Source organism: Myotis daubentonii, chromosome 6 (assembly GCF_963259705.1).
Source record: "Myotis daubentonii chromosome 6, mMyoDau2.1, whole genome shotgun sequence".
Taxonomy (NCBI): Eukaryota; Metazoa; Chordata; class Mammalia; order Chiroptera; family Vespertilionidae; genus Myotis; species Myotis daubentonii.
In genome coordinates this window covers 47,938,202-47,957,494 of record NC_081845.1, presented here as the reverse complement: position 1 = coordinate 47,957,494, position 19,293 = coordinate 47,938,202, and the positions used below count along the sequence as shown (strand labels likewise).

Here is a 19,293-nt window from a genome sequence, read left to right as displayed (position 1 = left end):
TCCCAGCAGGTCTCCACAGGGTCCAAGATGGCGGGAAAAGGTTCAAATATGCTTTTATTGATTTCAGAGAGTGGAAGGGGGAGGGAGAGAGAAATAGAAACATCAATGATGAGAGACAATTATCGATTAGCTGCCTTCTAAGGGAGGTGCCTTGACTAGGAATCAAACTGTGACTTCCTGGTTCCTGGATTTCTGTTCAAACATCGAGCCACACCTGCCAGGATAGCTTAAGTTTTATAATTAAAATTTATAGCAAAACATTTTTTATGCAATTAATCAACACCCCCTCAAAAATAAAGAAATGAGGGGATGGAGTGCCTAAACTTTATTGATTCAATTTAAAGATAGAAAAAAAAGCGCCATTTTTAAACCCATATTTCAATGAAATTAAAAGAACAGATTCATATCATCTAAACCAAAAAGTAGAAAATTACAGTTTCTGGGATAAATCTGACCTGCTGGTAGGTTTTGTAAATATCAGTTGACTGGAACACAAACCAGAGCATGTGTTTATGTCTGCTTTCACACTACAACAGCAGAGTTGAGGAGTTGTAACAGAAATTGTATAATAGATTCGTATCTAGAGAACATCCTTGACTTTACTTCTTGGCCAGCAATGCTTAAAATATTTCTGTCTGGCTCTTCAATGCAGTTTACTAATCCCATTCTCCACCAAAACAATCATGATGTATTTTCTCCAGCTTCTGAAGGCAAAATAATCATCAATAGAATTCCCTAAAAAGATTTCCCATAGAAATAGAAAATTTGAATGAACCAGTTACTAGTAAGGAGATTGAATCAGTAATCTAAATTTCTCCCAGTGAAGAAAAGCCCATGCCTAGATGGCTTCACTGGTAAATTTCACTAAACATTAAACTAAACATTTAAGGAAGAATTAAAATCACACAGTATTTGTCTTTCACAGTCTGACATATTTCACTTAGCATAATGGATGGACCTTAAAAGTGGTTCACACATCTTGGCTATTGTAAATGATGCTGTTATGAACAGGGGTGTGTGTGTGGATATCTCAATTTCTTCATTTATTTTTCAGAAAATTTGTTGTTAGTGTATAGAAAGGCTGCTGCTTAGTGCATGTTAATTTTGTATCCTGCAAGCTTACAGAATTCATTGATGAGATCTAACCATTTTTTGGTTGTGTCTTTCAGATTTCTTTATGTAAAACCATGTCATCTACAAATAGAGACCATTTTACTTCTTTCTAATTCTGTTTCCTTTTGTTTATTTTCTTTACTTTTTTTTTTTTTCCCCTGCTTTCATTTATATGTGGAATCTAAAAAAAAAATAAAAAACTACTCGGTCAGACTTATGGTTACCAGGATGGAGGGTGGGGGAAGGGAGAGTTGAAGGAGGGCGGTCTAAAGACACAAACTTTCAGTTATAAAGATATGTAAGTACCAGGGATGTAATGTGCAACGTGATGACTGTAGCTAACACTACTACATGATGCCTATCAACATTCTTAAGAGACTGAATCCTAAGAGTTCTTGTTACAAGTAGATTTTTCTTTTCTTCTTATTGTACCTATATGAGATAATGGATGTTAGCTAAACCTATTGTTTTATTCATTCCATTATATGTAAATCAAACCATCATGCTGTATGCTTTAAACTTGTACAGTAAAGTATGTCAATTATTTCCTAATTAAACTGGGGAAAAAAGTATTCCCCATATACATGTTAAAACATACTATGTTTTTCCTCACTAACCAGCACAAGATAACCTTAAATATGTGAGAATAACTGCTTTAATCTCAATAACCACAATGGCACCTATCATAATAGGGAGTCAATAAATGTTTGGTTAGATAAATCTTCAAAAGGTGCATTCTACATCTTATTTATTACATATCTCTATTATAGAATAGATTTTTTCCAAAATATTTGAGTGGAATGGATGATCTAGGAAGAATACACAATGAGCTTTTCAGTACTGTTTTAGTACTGCCCCAGACGGGAGGAGCTCAACAAATTGCCCTGAAGGGTTCTGCCGTTTTTCAGAGAATTTAAGCAATTCTCCCTCCATCAAGAAGTGTATGTTGCCGAAACCGGTTTGGCTCAGTGGATAGAGCATCGGCCTGTGGACTGAAGGGTCCCAGGTTCGATTCCGGTCAAGGGCATGTACCTGGGTTGTGGGCACACCCCCAGTGGGAGATGTGCAGGAGGCAGCTGATCGATGTTTCTCTCTCATTGATGTTTCTATCTCTCTCCCTTCCTCCCTGTAAAAAAATCAATAAAATATATTTTTAAAAAAAGAAGTGTATCTTGAAAAGTATGTGGATAAAATATTTGTATAGCTACAGACAAATCAATTTCACATATCTCCTATTATAACAATAACTTGTATACCAAGCATACGTATATTTAAAGTCCTCAAGATATTGATGTTTGTACTGGTCCTAAGTGCTACTAATCCTGTCTCCTATAGCAGCTCAGCAAGTAGAAGAATCTGCACCAGTCAGGAAGGCTCACTTCATCAGTCCCCACACTGTTCGCTGAGCTCACAGAGATTTGTGTCATATACTTGTGAGGAATGAGGGTCAGGACAGATCATCCAAGCCAGCTGCTTAAGAGGGGAGGGAAGAAGAAAGCCCAACCCAGGCTATGAAAATAACCAAGGAGCCATAGAAGTAAGCACCAATCATGCCGCTCCCATAGCCACTCTTTTATTCCAGCTTCTGCAGGGATATGGACTGAGGAAGATGACCATTAAACCATCCAGACTAGATTTGCCCCATGGTACAATGCTCAAGAAACATTCCCTCTTCCTCCCCTTTCTTTCTTTGTGTTTTTAGGTTCAGGATTCTTATTCCCAGTTTTACCTAATATAAAGAGAAAATCAACAATATGTATTGTCATAAAAAATTCCTTTTTCATGTACATTATTTTAAAAAAAAATCCCTTACATCTAAATCATCCTGTGATCACATGAGACAGACCTGTGGGACCAAGAATGATGCTCTGGAATCATTTTTCCTGGGTTCCACGTTAGGTGCCCCATTTACAAGCTGGCTGACCTAGGACAAACTGCTTAAGCTGTCAGTGCTTCCTACTCTTCTTCTCTAAAATAATATCTTATAGCCCAGCTGGTGTGGCTCAGGGGTTGAGCATCAACCTATGAACCAGAAAGTCAGAGATTGATTCCCAGTCAGGGCACATGCCTGGGTTGAGAGCTTGATCCCCAGTAGGGGGCGTGCAGGAGGCAACCAATCAATTCTCCCTCATCATTGATGTTTCTATCTCTCCCTTTCCCTTCCTCTCTGAAATCAATAAAAAAAAATTTTTAAAGAAATTTAAAATAATATCTTATAAGCTTGATGATAGATTGAATGAGAACATGTATGTAAAACTCTTATAATTGTGGCTGGTATATAGAGAGCACATTTTTATTATTAGGTGGTATTATATTAGTGTTAATGATGTTGAAGTTTTCAGCATTACCAAAGGGCCGTCCAATGACCAGCCCCCCTTATTCCTGCTGCTCCTGCACAGGCTTCATCACACTGCCTATCTCTTTGCTCCACTAAAGCCAGGTTATTTTTTAGCCCCAAATTATTTTAACTCTGTCCTCCTTACCTTTGCTAATACTGCACTGCCTAGTTGTAATTCAACATTCTCTTTACACAATCTATTTTCTATTAAGCTTCAACCACTTAGAATTGAATGCTGTTATATTTGTGCCCCTGACCAGACATTTTGTACAAATTTCTTCATTCCTCTTTCTTATCTTCTTCCACTGGACTTGGAACCCTTCAAGGGCAGAAGAGTGTTTTAGTCACCCTTTTAGCCATACCACCAAGCAGCTGTTATAGGACACATTTAGGAAAATGTATGTTGCATTAAAGAAGACTGAAGGGCCCAGTGTAGTGATGCTGAAGTCATAAAATTCTGTTTAAAGTACAGCCAGAGGAATTGGCACGGTGACCTCTTCTGGCAGCAAATCTCATTTATTACTATGAACTGCATACAGGAATTGTCCTTATTTGTTCAAAATTCAATGTCCTTTAATCTGGTGAATTGAATTAAGGAATTTATTCTTATTCATGGAATTCAATTTTTAATATATCTGAGATATTTCTAACAAACTCATTCAGAGTCCAGGAAAGTTTTCTTCTTGATAAATAATGTTCCATTTTTCTATTTTACTATTCCTTTTGTTTATAAACTAGAGGCCTGGTGCACAAAATTCATGCAGTTGGGGGGGGGGGCGCTGTCCCTTAGCCCAGCCTGCACCCTCCAATCTGGGACCCCTTGGGGGATGTCTGACTGCTGGTTTAGGCCCAATCCCTGATTAAACTGGCAGTCGGACATCCCTCTCACAATCTGGGACTGCTGACTCCCAACCGCTCACCTGCCTGATTTCCCCTAACTACTCCCCCGCCAGCCCTATTGATGCCTAACTGCTCCCCTGCCAGCCTGATTGCTCCCAACTGCCCTCCCCTGCTGGCCTGGTTGCCCCCAACTGCCCTCCCCTGCAGGCCTGGTCACCCCTAACTTCCTTCTCCTGCCAGCCTGATTGCCCTCAACTGCCCTCCCCTGCCGGCCCGATTGCCCCTAACTACCCTCCCTTGCAGGCCTGGTCCCCCCAACTGCCCTCCCCTGCAGACCTGGTTGCTCCCAACTGCCCTCCCCTGCCGGCCATCTTGTGGCTGTGGGCGCCGCCATCTTTGAGGGCGGGGTAATCAATTAGCATATTCCCTCCTTATTGGCTATGGGTGCTGCCATCTTTGAGGGCGGGGTAGTCAATTAGCATATTCCCTCCTTATTGACTGTGGGCGCCATCATCTTTGCAACAGTGTGAGGGTCAATTAGCATATTCCCTCTTTATTAGATAGTATATCATACAGTGTTTTTGTAATTGTTTATACTATTTTTAATCAATTGGTTCAACAATAATTAAACCAATTATAAAATATAAATATGTCTCCATAATTTCCCCTTTGGTAAATTTTACCCAAAATGAATGAAGTATTTTATATAAATAACTACCTAATTTATATTTTCTAAATGGACTCTTTGCTAAAGAAAAGAATAATCTACCCTATGTAATGGCTCAAAAATTCATTTGCGAAATTAGTGAATAGGATTTTATATTTTATTCAACTATATCACAAATCCAAACATTTCTCTCCAGTGTCGTTGCCACCAAACTTACATCCACCATCTTCTCCCAACTGACCTACTACAATAGTCTTTAGACTGGCTACCTCTTCTGGGTTTGTCTCTATACTATCCATTGAACATTTGAAATGATCCTTTCACATTTTAATCACTTACCCAGTCAAATCCCTCCAATCACCATTGTACAATGAATAAGTCTGAGCTTACAAAGGCTTATGAAACCCAACATGACCTGGCCACCGACTGCCTGTCTACCTCACTCTCCACCCCACCACCACCACCACCGTGCTCTGGGTCACTATGTGATCTGGTTTTCCCTCCTCCTTGAACATGCCGTGCTGGTTCCTGTCCTGAGCTTTTTTTTTCTTTTTTTTTTAAATATATTTTATTGATTTTTTTACAGAGATGAAGGGAAAGGGATAGAGAGTCAGAAACATCGATGAGAGAGAAACATTGATCAGCTGCCTCCTGCACACTCCCCACTGGGGATGTGCCCGCAACCAAGGTTGCCCTTGACTGGAATTGAACCTGGGACCCTTGAGTCCACAGGCTGATGCTCTATCCACTGAGCCAAACCCGTTAGGGCTGTCCTGAGCTTTTGTACCTAGTGTCTCCTATCCTTGCCATGCCTGATCCTGAAGACAAAGCTGAGTTCTTATCTTGAGATCAGCTTTCTTCAAGAGGCCTACCTTCCCTGACAGCCTCCACTCAAGGGGGCTGCCCAATCCTACTGTGGGCTGCTCTGCCCTTGACCTCTTTCTCAGCTCTGTCTCTGCCTAATGGTCCAGCTAAAACAGTCAGCCCTGGATCTTGACATTCAGATCCATCAGAGTCCCCAGTGTTACTATCATGGCTACCTCCCTCTTCTGACACCTCGTTAAAGCTGAAAAATCTCACAGTCCTCTGTAGCTGAGCCCCTTCACTTCCAGTAGGCCAATATGTCTCCGCCCATTATCCATGCCACACAATAACCAGGGGAGACTTGGGATTGCAAACTGAGTTTATGTGTACCTGGGACCCTGTGACAATACTGAGTCACCATGTGTTAGCATGGGATTACTGAGCATAGTAATCCTTTCCCAAAATCATCGGCAAAATCCTGAGAATTCCCTCATGTAGGAATTTCTAAAGCTACTCCCACCAGGCGTTTGACCTCGAGAAGCCGAGAGGAGCAAACCAGAGCTGTGGCAGCCACTTTTCTCTTCCAATGTGGTCTTCTTTCTCTCCACTTCTGTTATATCTCAAAATAAAACATGAAGAAGTCTCTCTTTCTATTGCTTTCTGCATGATTTGAAACCCCTTTATATGAAATTCCATGAAAACAGTCATTTGTGCTTGCCGAATAACATCAAGATGACAAGTAAACTCAGTTAGTGAATCACCTTAGTGTTTTATGCTTATATTCTTAAGCATTGGATCTTGGCAAAACATCCCAATAATAGACTAATCCATCAAGTCTAGACTTTACATGTAAGAGGGGATTAAAGGAATTTAGAAATCATTTTTTCTCAAGACTGAAAGACTCTAAACCATCTATCAAAGTGGATGATAGGAACTGAGTGTCTTGTGCCCGTCTCTGCCCCATGTCAGATGGATGCCTTTACTGTCCTAGGAGGAAAGACAAATATTTAGGAAGTCGGAAGAGAAAAATGTCTTATCATCATTTGAGTTAGACGCAAATGTGCGCAATGGAATAGAATGGTTGTTTCCCTACATATAATACAAAAAGCAAGATAAAGATGATAACCATAGTCAAATAAAACTTCACAAAAAATCTATAATAATAAAAGCATAATATGCTAATTAGACTGGACGTCCTTATGGATGAAACCAGGGCTGCAGGGAGGCCCCGGTCCCGGGTGCCAGAGGGATGCCAGTGCTGGCAGTCTCTAGTAATAACAATAAAAGAGTAGCTCCGTAACTTGAGTGTTATTTATTCTGCATTACGAGCATTAAATCATAGCTATGATTTAGGAAGTGCACATATGTGTGCATGAATGCTTGCATGCATGTGTACACACACACAAATCTGAGTTGCCAAATAGATGATAGGACTCAGGCCACTTGCTGGCCCTAATTATTTGCTCTCATTCTAGATCAGATTCAAAATATTTGATTTTCTGACTTTCCAGCAAAAAAACATTTTGAAAGCATCAAATCAGATGTTATATGGTAAAAACAGAGAAAGAACAGCATTTGAAGCTGAGACAGAATATTATTGTTAAAAAATTAACATTTGCTCAAATATAACAGTCTGTAACCAGTTGAAATAGGTGTGAATGCTCCTTTTCTATTTTTAATAATATTAAATATATTGAACTTTTATGTTAAGATATATAACCAACACATTATATAAGTTATCAACACTAATAAAAGAGAAAAATGGTAATTGGCGTACGAGCTACCCTTTTCATTGGCTAATCAGGGCTATATGTAAATTAACTGCCAACTAAGATTGGCAGTTAACTGCCAACAAGATGGCGGTTAATTTGCATATGTAGGCACAATGCAGGGAGGCGAAAGGGAAAGCAGGAAGAAGCCCCCTGCCACTGACAGTGATCGGAAACCCAGGGGGGAGCTAAGAGCTGGGGGGCAGGGCAAAGGCGGCCCTGGGGCCGTCTTTGCCCTGCCCCCCAGCCATGATCGGAGAATCAGGCGCCTTTGCCGCCCTGGCCAGTGATAGCAGGAAGTAGGGGTGGAGCCAGCGATGGGAGCTGGGCATGGTCGAAGCTGGCAGTCCCGGGAGCTAGGGGCCCCTTGCCTGGGCCTAAAGCGGAGCCCACGATCGTCCGGCCGCTGCAGCTGCGGGTCCCCGCTGCCCGGGCCGGACGCCTCAGCCAGAGGCATCAGGCCTGGGCAAGGGGCCGATCCTGCGATTGGAGGGTGATGGGGGTCAACGCCTGAGGGCTCCCAGTATGTGAGAGGGGGCATGCTGGGCTGAGGGACACTCCCCCACACACACACCCAGTGCACGAATTTCGTGCACCGGGCCCCTAGTATGCAATAATTGTTTGTAGTTTTGGTAATTTAAAAACTTCAAGCACAAGATCTGTACAGTTTTAACAGAGGAATTTGATCTATTTTTATAAAACTTTTTTTTTAAATCAAATTGAGGTTCAAATAGTGTGGAAAGTAGATATCCATGCAGGATTATCTTATAAACAGTGTTCAGGAGGCCATATGCAACTGAAAACTTTTCTGAGTAGACACTTGGGGTTAGGGCTGACTTAACCCCAGTTCCCCAGCTATAATGTCTAGCTTCTTATATGGACTAGTTGTTTGAATGATCAGAACCCTATAAAATGGGGATAATAAAACCCACCTTATAGAATTACTGTGATGATTAAATGACAATTACATACACCAGAAAGCATTCAACAGTTGATACAGGGTGTAGGCATATTATTCATCTATTACGTTTTATACCTTTGAGAAAATATTATTAGGTAAGATTTGGTTTTAAAGACAAGACAGACATACCATCTATCATCTGTGTTTTTATTATCTTTAAATGTGTTTAAATACAACATTGAAATATAAATAAAGAAAGTACTAAATTAGGGGAAAAATAAGTTATTTTTCTTCAAAGGCCCCATCTCTCAATATCATCATCTTGGGCATTAGGATGTAACATATGAATTTGAGAGTGGAGGAGCAGGGAGTACAAACATTCAAATCATATCAGCTGTCATAAATCAACATGAAAATTAGAGATGTTTAGACAAATCATCCAATTATTTGGTCTTCATTTTGTTAAGCATTCAAATAATTATAAACATCCAGATGATTTATAAACATTTTTATATTTTATTTTTGTATTTTATTTTTTTGTTTTGTTTTGTTATGAACTTACCAGGTAATGTATTCTGTAAATAGGAAACATAAAAAATAGAGACCATGAAAAATATTTAGTTAACAAGATATACTCATTTCCTTAGAGTTTCAATTAAAACATTCAGTCTTTTTAATAATACTTATTTTATTAAGTGATTCAATGGAATTTTCCTAAAAATTAAAAGAAATAATAAATTAATATAAACAAGGGACACAATATACACAGAAAGATCTATGGTAGTAAAATGAGTAATTTGTTTTAGCTTTTTTTTTGGTTATTTAGTTACGTATGTAGTAAATCCAGCACATTTAACTAACAGTTTTTTTTCTCTTTCCCAACAGATTAAAAATATACTAATTCAAGAATTTTAAAATACAGTGGAACAGCATAACAACTGTCTATGTGCTTCCCATGATATGGTCTCTATATTGTAAGTATATATATTTATATTCTCAAGCTACCTTGATTGTGAAAGAAATGTGTTCAATTAAGACTTATAGATAACTTTGATTGTTTCAGAAAAGTACAAGCTATAACTCATCCAAAATATAGAATAGTTTTAGAAGGTTATCTTTTATGAAGATGTGCTCTGCAAATTTAGATCTAACATCGTACTAAAGTTAAACCTTAATATAATTGTCATGCTAGATTAATATACCCATTATGATAGACTTTTAAAAATAAATATTATACTTAATATGCTGAAGATTTTTATACTGCTCTTTAGTTTCCTAAACAAATTTTTAAAATATTTGACATGCAGCCCTGGCCAGTGTGGTTTAGTGGTTAGAGTGTCAACCTACAAACAAAAGGGTTCTGAGTTCAATCTCCAGTCAAACGTATGTACCTGGGTTGTAAGTCCCCACCCTAGTTGGGGCTCTTGCAGAGACAACCAATCAATGTGTCTTCCTAACATCGATGTCTCTCTCTCTCTCTCTCTCTCTCTCTCTCTCTCTCTCACTCTCTCTTCCTCTCTCCCTCTGTCTTCTTGCCCTTCCACTCTTCCACTTTTTCTAAAAAAAAAAAAAAAAATCAATGAAAAAATATCCTCTGGTGAGGATTAACAATAAATAAAAAATAAATAAAAATGTATACATGCATAATTGTACGCTAAAGTATTAAAATTTATGCAAATTTTTAAAAATATAATGTTTACTATTTCAAGGTTAGATCAATTTTTACCATATTAATTATCTTTTTGAAAAATTGTTTTAGTTCTGGCAAGATACATAGCACTAAATCATATATATATATATATATATATATATATATATATATTAGTAAGTATATATATATGTGTATATATGAATGTGTGTATGTACACACAATTTATTTAATAAACTAAATAAAAAAGTAAAGTGATCTTTGTTCAGCAATGACAACTTTTACCTTTCATTTCACATTGCTTAACAGCAGGGAGAGAAGTGAAAGGCTGGAATACTGTGCTTTGTTTTTTAGTTAAGAGTACTAAGCACTAAGTACTTATGGCAGTGGGAAGAAAAGGAGGCAGCTCAATCCCTTTTTCCTCAGAAGAAAGTGAGCCATGGCTGAGCCCTCATTAGTGAACAGTGTTCCCAACATTTATACGCTTTTAGGGCATCAGAAGATGTTGTTCCTGCACAACACCTGATTCTACCAGACCTACGGTACCCATCTCAAGCATCACTCTCCATTCACTCAGCCCTTCTCTTCCTGGAAACCCTGTCTGAGGATTAAAAAATATGTCAAAAGGGATTTGCAATTTAGTGAGCCTCTATTCTCCACAAAGGCAGGAGAATGACACGTGCCTCATTATGCTGGGGGGGGGGGGAGGGTTGGAAGTCAGGATGGAGAGATAGGTCATTAGCATGCCATTTTAGATCACCAAATCAATGCCTTTTGACAGAAAATATAATTTAATAATAATATATGGTTCTAAAGCAATGATAACTAATAGAAATATAATGTGAGCCACACATGTAATTTAAATTTTTCTTGTGGTTACATTTAAAGTAGTTAAAAAAAAGAGCAAGTATAGTGGGTTTTAATAATAAACTTTATTTAACCTTTCATAATTAAAATACAGTCATTTTAACATGATCAATGTAAAAATTGTTAAGGAGCCATTTAACTTTTTTTTAATACCAAGTCTTTGAAATCCAGTGCATGCATATGTCACATCTCATTTTGGATACTAAATTTTAATTGTATATACTTGACCTGCATTTCAATTTCAATAAAATTTATAGTTAAAAAGAGTAGATTCAAAAAGGCAAGATGTTCCACACATACTTAAAAGATTTTCAATAACTAAATTGAGCCTCAGTGTTAAATTTAAATTAATTAAAATGAAATGTCATTTAATTTATACTACCCACATTTCAAGTACTCTGCCGTCCCATGTGTCTAGTAGTTTTTGTATTGGAAAACTATTTTCCAGAGGACTGTTGATCAATGTTACAATTCTGCTACCAAATGACTTCTCTAGGCTGATATCAGAGCTCACCAATAAAGCTTATAACTTTAAAATTTCAATGAGGAAATATGTCAAATCGTACCCCTCTGACTAAAATGACATTTTATAGAACAACATGTTTTTGAGAAATTATGGATGAAATATACAATGTCTAAATCTCCAAGCTGTGAGATACATTGAAATATTTTTATAATTTGATTCAGTGTACATGTTCTGTTGTACTCTATAAGAATTAACAGATCACAGCCATTCCCATTACAGGGTGAATGAAAAGCAATACATATATAAATAAATAAAAAATATTTGTAACATGCCTCTGTGAGAAAAACTATTAAAGGAATGACAATATAAGCTTCAGATTTGTAAGTCACATAGCTGATAAAGGATTTATATCCAAAATCTACTATAAAGAATTGTTAAAACTTAATAATAAGAAAACAAACAACTCAATTTAAAAATAAATAAAAGATATGAATGTCACCAAAAAGAAAATGTATGGATGGCCAATAAGTAGATGGAAGGATTTTTAATATTGTTAATTAAGAGAGGTGCAAAATTAAAATCATAATGAGATACCATTAGACACCTATTAAAATGGATTTTTTTCATCTGACTATCAAATACTGGTGAGCATGCAGTCACAGGGATTCTCCTTCATTGCCAATGGAAATGAAAAAATGATATTGCCACTGTGGAGAACTGAGTGCTGATTTTTTAATATAGTTAAACATACACTTACCCTATAATCCAGCAATCCCACTCTTAGTTTTTTACCAAAGTGAAATTAAAACTTATTTTTACACAGAAACCTATATGTAAATATTTATAGCATTTTTATCTATAATTACCAAAATGTTCTTCAAATGGTGAATGTAGCATAGCTAAACAATGAAATACTGCTCAACTATAGAAAAGAAGCAATATTGATTCATGCAATATCATGTATACATCTTAAGTGCATTTTGCTAAGTGAAAGAAGCAAACCCAAATTACTTAATATTCTATGATTTCATGCATATTAAATTTTAGAAAAGACAAAACATAATCCAGGAAACACATCAGTGGTTGCAGGGTTTCGATATTGGAGAGTTGACTCCAAAGTGGTAGCATGAGGAATTCTGGGGTTGATGGAACTGTCTGTATGGTAATGTGGTGCTAGACAAATGCCTGTGCACTCATCAAAACCCATAGAACTGTACAACACAAAGAGTTAGGTATATAGTATGCAATTCAAAATATGAAAACCATTAGGATGTTGGAATATCTCAAGATGGAATAGAAATTGTGACAAGTAAATCTACCAAATTACCAATGTAAGACATAAACTCACTGAAGGCCGGGGTGGGGGCAGGTGGGGGGAGGGTGGTGCGGAATGATCTAGCCTACGTAACTTTGAGAAACAGTTTTGACAGGACAAAGACTAAGAATAATGCTAAAGAGAAAAATAACCATACATAGACCTTGTACTCTATTTTGGTAGTTTATTTTATTTTTAATTGAATTTATTGGGGTGACATTGGTACACAAAACAGGTTTCAAGTGAACAACTTAATAAAACATCATCTGCACACTGCATCGTACACCCATAGCCCTAAGCAAAATCTCTTTCCATCCCCCTTTTTCCTCCCTTGCCCACCTTTACCTATCCCCAGCCCACTTTCCCTCTGGCTATCATCACACTATTTTCTGTGTCTATGTGCTATAAATATATGTTTGTTTGTTTTTTTTGCTTAATGCCTTCACCTTCTTTCATCCAGCCCTCCAACACCCCTCCTGTCTGACAGCTGTCAATCTGTTCCATGTACCCATGTCTCTCTTTCTATTTTGTTCATCAGTTTATTTTGTTCATTAGATTCCACATATAAGTGAAATCACATAGTATTTGTCCTTCATTGACTGGCTTATTTCACTTAACATAATAATCTCCAGGCCTATTTATGCTGTCACAAAAGGTAAGATTTCCTTCTTTTTTATGGCTAAGCAGTCCACTGTGTAAATGTACCACAGCTTTTTTTTTATCCACTTGTCTACTTATGGGCACTTGAGATGCCTCCAAATCTTGGCTGTTATAATAATGCTGCAATGAACACAGGGGTGCATATTTTCTTTTGAGTTAGTATTTTGGGTTTCTTCAAATAAATTCCCAGAAGTGGAATCGCTGGGTCAAAAGGCAGTTCCATATTTAATTTTTTTGAGGAAATTCCATACTCTTTTCCACAGTGGCTGCATTCCCACCAACAATGCAGGAGGGTTCCTTTCTCCACAATTTGTTTGTTGATTTATTGATAATAGCCATTCTGAATGTTGTGAGATAATATCTGCCTGTGGTTTTAATTTGCATCTCTCTGATGATTAATGACTTAGGAGCCTTTTCTCATATGTCTATTGGCCATCTGTACACCCACTTTGGGGAATTGTCTGTTCAGGTCCTTTGCCCATTTTTAAAATTTGGTTAATTGTCTTCTTGGTGTTGAGTAGTATAAGTTCTTTATATATTTTGGAAATGACCCCTTATCAGATGTATCATTGGAAAATATGTTCTTCCATTCAGTGGGCCCCCTTTTTATTTTGTTGATGGTTTCTTTTGCTTGTGCAGAATCTTTTTGGTTTGATGCAGTTCTACTTGATAATATTTCTCACAAGTGTACAAATTATTAATTATGAAATTTCTTTGCATACATACTAGGGTGAAACACACAAATAAATACATTGTTAGTAATCAAAGTTACAAATAAGCAAAATGAAGTAGTTAAAATTAACCTTGTAATGCTACATAAGAGATGAAGGCATCAATACAAATTCATTTTTATTTTAGTATACATACAGATAGATACAAAATAAAGGTAGCTATGTATGCATAGATGGGTATATATACATTACATATATTAGCTCTACCTCTTGAAAGGTCCTAGAAGTAGTAACACCACTGTCACAGTGAGCACATCTCAAGTTGATTTATTTTCAAAATATTTTCCAATAAAAACATAACCAGGAAAAATGGCTGATTAAAGATGTAGGGCAAGAAAAATACAATGTGAGCCTGAAACATTTTATAGTGCCAGGAAATGAAATAATTATTGGGGCCAAAAATAATTATTGGGGCATGTCAAAAGGTCATAGTAGCCAACCAGAAACAATCCTGAATCACCGAAGCAAAAATGCTTTGAGCAACAAGATACTGATCTTATTAGATTACTAGAGGCCTGGTGCATGCACGAACTTCGTGCACTGGGGGATGAGGGGTTCCTCAGCCCAGTCTGCACCCTCTCACAATCTGGGACCACTGGCTCATCTGCCTGCCTGCCTGATCGCCCCTAACAACTCATCTACCTGCCTAATTGCCCCCTAACTGCCGCTGCCTGCCTGCCTGATCGCCCCTAACCACTCGTCTGCCTGCCTGATCGCCCCCTAACTGCTGCTGCCTGCCTGCCTGATCGCCCCTAACTGCTCGCCTGACTGCCTGATTGCCTCTAACCACCTCTGCCTCAGCCCCCGCACCCGGGACCCAGGCTTCCTTCCCTCTGGTTGGCTGCAGGCACCCGGGACCCAGGTCGGCTTTGCCCAGGCAGGCACTTGGGATCCTGGGTGGTGCCACCCGGGCTGGCCGCAGGGACCTGAGTCCCCGGGCTGCTTCGCCCAGGCCCCAGCTTTGTCAGGAAGGACGTCCAGAATGATTTTCGGAAGATGTCTGGTCTCTCTGGTCTAATTAGCATATTATCCTTTTATTAGTATAGATCACCTAATAAATAAAATAAATATCAATGAACCACACTGATATAAATAAACAATTGAACAGGTAGATAATGACAGGGGAAATCTTCCTTACAGAAAAATTCCAAATAATGTATATCTATGTACCTTACTCACTCCCCACTAGGTGAATCTTAATCCCTATCCCCTGGAGTGGGCTAGCCTTCATGACTCAGAGAGTATAGAAATGAGGAAAACATGGTAGACAGTACCTTCACAGAGTGACTAAGCTAAACATCTCCAAAATAAGTCATGTCAACCCCATGTACCTTGGCGTGATGTGGTAAGGACACCTCACTTCTGTGATATTCTTTCCCAAAACTCACTCTAATGTTGAGAAAAACATGAGTTTCTTTTATACACATTATGACATTTCAACCTTACAGCATGTAAATTCAAGTAAGTTTCCTTATTTATAAGTAAGAAAAAAGTCTCTAAGTGGTTAAGTGACTTGTATAAAAGTAGACAGTTTATAAGAGTTGAACATCTACATAGAACGCACCTTGCTTCCCTAATCTCTTTTGTACTACATCAAGAAGTTCACACTATATGGAAACATGATTCTTAGAGTATGTTCTTGTCTTTCTTAACTTCCAGAGGTGCCCAAGCTCTTTTCCTTAATTTAAATAAAATTGTAACAAATTATATATCATTTTTTAAAAAAATCATTATTCCCATTTAAACCAAAAAAACTCTGTTCTCTGAAATGTCTAAAATATTTGTTTTTTGTTGAAGTTCAGAATCCAACCAAGGCTACTAGATTAGAAATCACTGTTGCTAATCTATTTTTGTGACATTAGACGCAAGTATGTTTTCACTTTAAGGAAATCTAATGTATGAGAACCCAAAAGAATCACAAAATCCACCAACTGAGAAGTGATTTTTTAAAATTATAGAGTGATTACTTGTCTCACAAAATAATTTATCATGTCTTTTCTCAACAATATTCTCTGGTGCCATTTCATTAGATTTACACATCACTATTTCAGAAGAAATAGATTCATTGTACACAATAAAGAAGACCTATTCTTGGACATTGTGATCCTTTTCTTTAGTACTTAAATCACCATTCCTATCTGCTGAAATTTCTCTAAGTTAGAGTGGTCTCACAATCCACAGGCAGTTTTACTATGAACAAAATTCATAGCATACTCTCACTTATCTATAAATCAAGCTTTCTCTCTATTGCTTTCCAATCACAATGCTGACTTTTAGGGGAACTTATTTTATTAGGTAATTAAAAAATACTTGACTAGGCTATTTAAAAAGCTTCTTGAAAAAAATAAAAATCCTCTTGAATATGAGAGGGCGATAAACAATAAAAGACACACCAATAGAAAAACATATTCTATACTTTCAAATAATGCCATAGTGGCCAACAAATGCAAATGAGTCTGGTCTATCTCATGTTTAAAGCTCATTTAATATGTCGTAATGAATAAATATGCATTGAAAAGAAGACCCCCCAAATCTGCTTCTCTGCTATATTTGAATGTTTAGAGCTCTCACTATTTTTTTGTTTCTAATCAAAAGCCTTTCTACCATAATTAAAGAGTATTTTATTTTTTGGTTTTAGTTTTTGTTGTTGATCAAGCAGTTATTCAGAAGAGTTCCTTTTTACAGGACCTGTCTCTTTTACATTAAGCCTTCTTACTGTATAGCCTGGTGCATGATAGATACTAAAATATTTGAAGCATTCAATTTCTAAATAAAGTTGAGCACATTTTCAGTGAGGGAAAGTGGGCTTAAAAGGATAAGTAGTTTCAGGAGTAATTGGGGTGGCCTGGGTAGTTCCCATAATGTGAGAGGGGCCAGAGTGTTTGTGATGACCTTTCTGTATATGCAGTGGAAAGTGATTCTAGACGCCTGATTCTGTCCCTTCCCCAGGGAGATGTAGGTGGACTATGGCCGAATAGCTGGGTGCAGGCATGAGTGGATGGAAGAGGTTGATGAATGGACAGACCCATAATTTATTGTTCTGATTTGCTCCCTGATATCTCTCATGCCATCAGTAACATTTCACATGGAACACTAGTTTAAAGAAATTGGGGCTAAGTGGACACCTTACCCACTTCCTATGAGGTCAGTCTTAATCCCTGTCCCCTTGAATATGGGCTTGTCTTCATGACTCAAATATAGAGAACATAATTTATATCTAGGTTACTTTGTTATGACACAAAAATTGAAGCAATATTTTTTAAAAACTCAATAAAAATGTATTTCGCATAGAATCCAACAACCCTAGAAATTCAGTCATTTATCCACATTTTCTTTTATTTTAATTTATATGTATACATTATTTTATATGACATAATTATATAGCACAAACCATAAACACCTTAACATGTTCATTATTTTAAAGGTGTCTTTATAATGATTACCTAAATTTTTTTTAATCTTGAATATTTAGGTGTTTGTGGGTTTTCATATATTTTGAATACTTATCACATGGTTTGGTCCTTATTTTGGTTCATTTTCTTTTGCAGTTGAAGTAGAATTATGACTTAAGAGTCAGTATTAAGAATGAACTAGGGTATGTGGCTATCCTAATAGTTTTAAACTTTCTATTCCTTGCTTTTATCAGATGCAAAGTTGAGACACTAATAGGACTTATATTATAGAATTGTTGAAAGGATTAAATGCAAAAATACATAGCGAAGACATCAGGGTTTCTAAGGTGAGAGTGTCATTGATTAATTGACTTTCGGAAGTGTATTCTTTTGAGTGAGTCTTTCTGATCAACTGACTTTCTGAAGTTAGAATTGTTACTAATTGGTTAATTTGAAGATGCCTGTTCACCAAGGTATGTTGCCATTAGTTGATCAAATTTGTGTGAAATCAGTTTTTATGATTTTTAGAATTGCAGGTTTAAAATTAATTCTGGTGACTACCACAGATATAGGAGCGGGAGGGGGAGTTATTTCCTACAAGTATAGGAACATATTATTCTCAAGCTATATTTGAAACAACTATATGAGAAAAAATTTTCATCCACCTAAATTTTCTTTTCCACCTTAGTCAGCAACTGTGAGCAGTTTTTTTAAAAAAATAACATTCAGTTTCTGAAATATTGGATTCTCTTGTTTCTACTTCCATCCCTTCTGTTTTCGTTCAACTAAGTGTCCTTTTCTTTTGACTAACCCTTCCCAGAAGATATATTATTTCTTTTTTTTTCTTTTTTGAAAAATATGTCAGTAAGTCAGGTCTAGGTTAGCTCACTGTGAGTGATGCCTATTATCTTCCATTCTGTCACTTCTACAATCCACTGCTGCACCATCAAGAGATGACTCATTCCAGCCTGACTCAGGAAAAGAGCTTATATTCTAGGATCAAACAGACTAGCAAATGATTCCTGTTTCTTTTATTTGATCTTATGTGAGTAATTTAGATCTGATAAGTCTCAGTTTCTTTATTTGTAGAATGTGAAGTTTAGCACACTGGATGGTTTGAGGATATAATAAAATCATGCTAAGGAAACACATCGCACACTCTCTCTGTTGGAAGGAAATACGTAAATAATATATCTTCTTATTTCTGTTCACTTATTATCACCAATTGTCACATTTACTTTTCCTCAGAATTACATAACCAAAAGACCCCTGAAGCCAAATGTCAAAAGACCAATGTCTTTGTCTGTCAGGATGTTAGACAATTTTATTTATTTGGTGATAGTTATAATTCCTTCTCTATCTTAATATCATTGTGAGGATGACAAATTAAAATGTGATAATGGTTACAAAAGTACTAATATTATAAAATAATTGTTAGAATTTTTTTGTCATTGTTTCAATGCAAAACACTGTGTTGGCACTTAATATATGTGAGCTCAGTATCAGAGAGTTGATATTATTCCTAATATTTATGTGGAATAAATACTATTTATTTATTATTTATATTTATGAGAGAACTGAAGCTCAAAAAAATGAAGAAGTTGAGCCAAAGGTACTTAGCAAAGAGGCGGAAGAGCTAGAATTGAATCTCTGAATCTCCATCCCTATTCTCAGAGCCTTATGCAAGGTCTAATGATCAAAATTACATTCAATCAGTTTCTTTTCACCTAGTAATCCTTGACCATTACTTGAACCATGCTCTGTCACTACCAAGCCCCTTTT

The 19,293-nt window shown here is 36.9% G+C and overlaps 1 protein-coding gene across 4 annotated transcripts in view; it reads left to right on the top strand.

The window, feature by feature from the left end:
• The window catches only part of FUT9 (fucosyltransferase 9), a 171,551-nt gene that overhangs the window by 82,602 nt on the left and 69,656 nt on the right, over positions 1-19,293 (top strand). For 3 of the 4 annotated variants that reach the window (XM_059700904.1, XM_059700901.1, XM_059700902.1), the window contains one exon: positions 9,318-9,406. The gene's annotated coding sequence lies outside the window, so the exon portion shown is untranslated. Of the gene's footprint in view, positions 1-2,495; positions 2,651-9,317; positions 9,407-19,293 lie in introns of those variants that run through there. The other variant, XM_059700903.1, reaches the window with a different exon arrangement.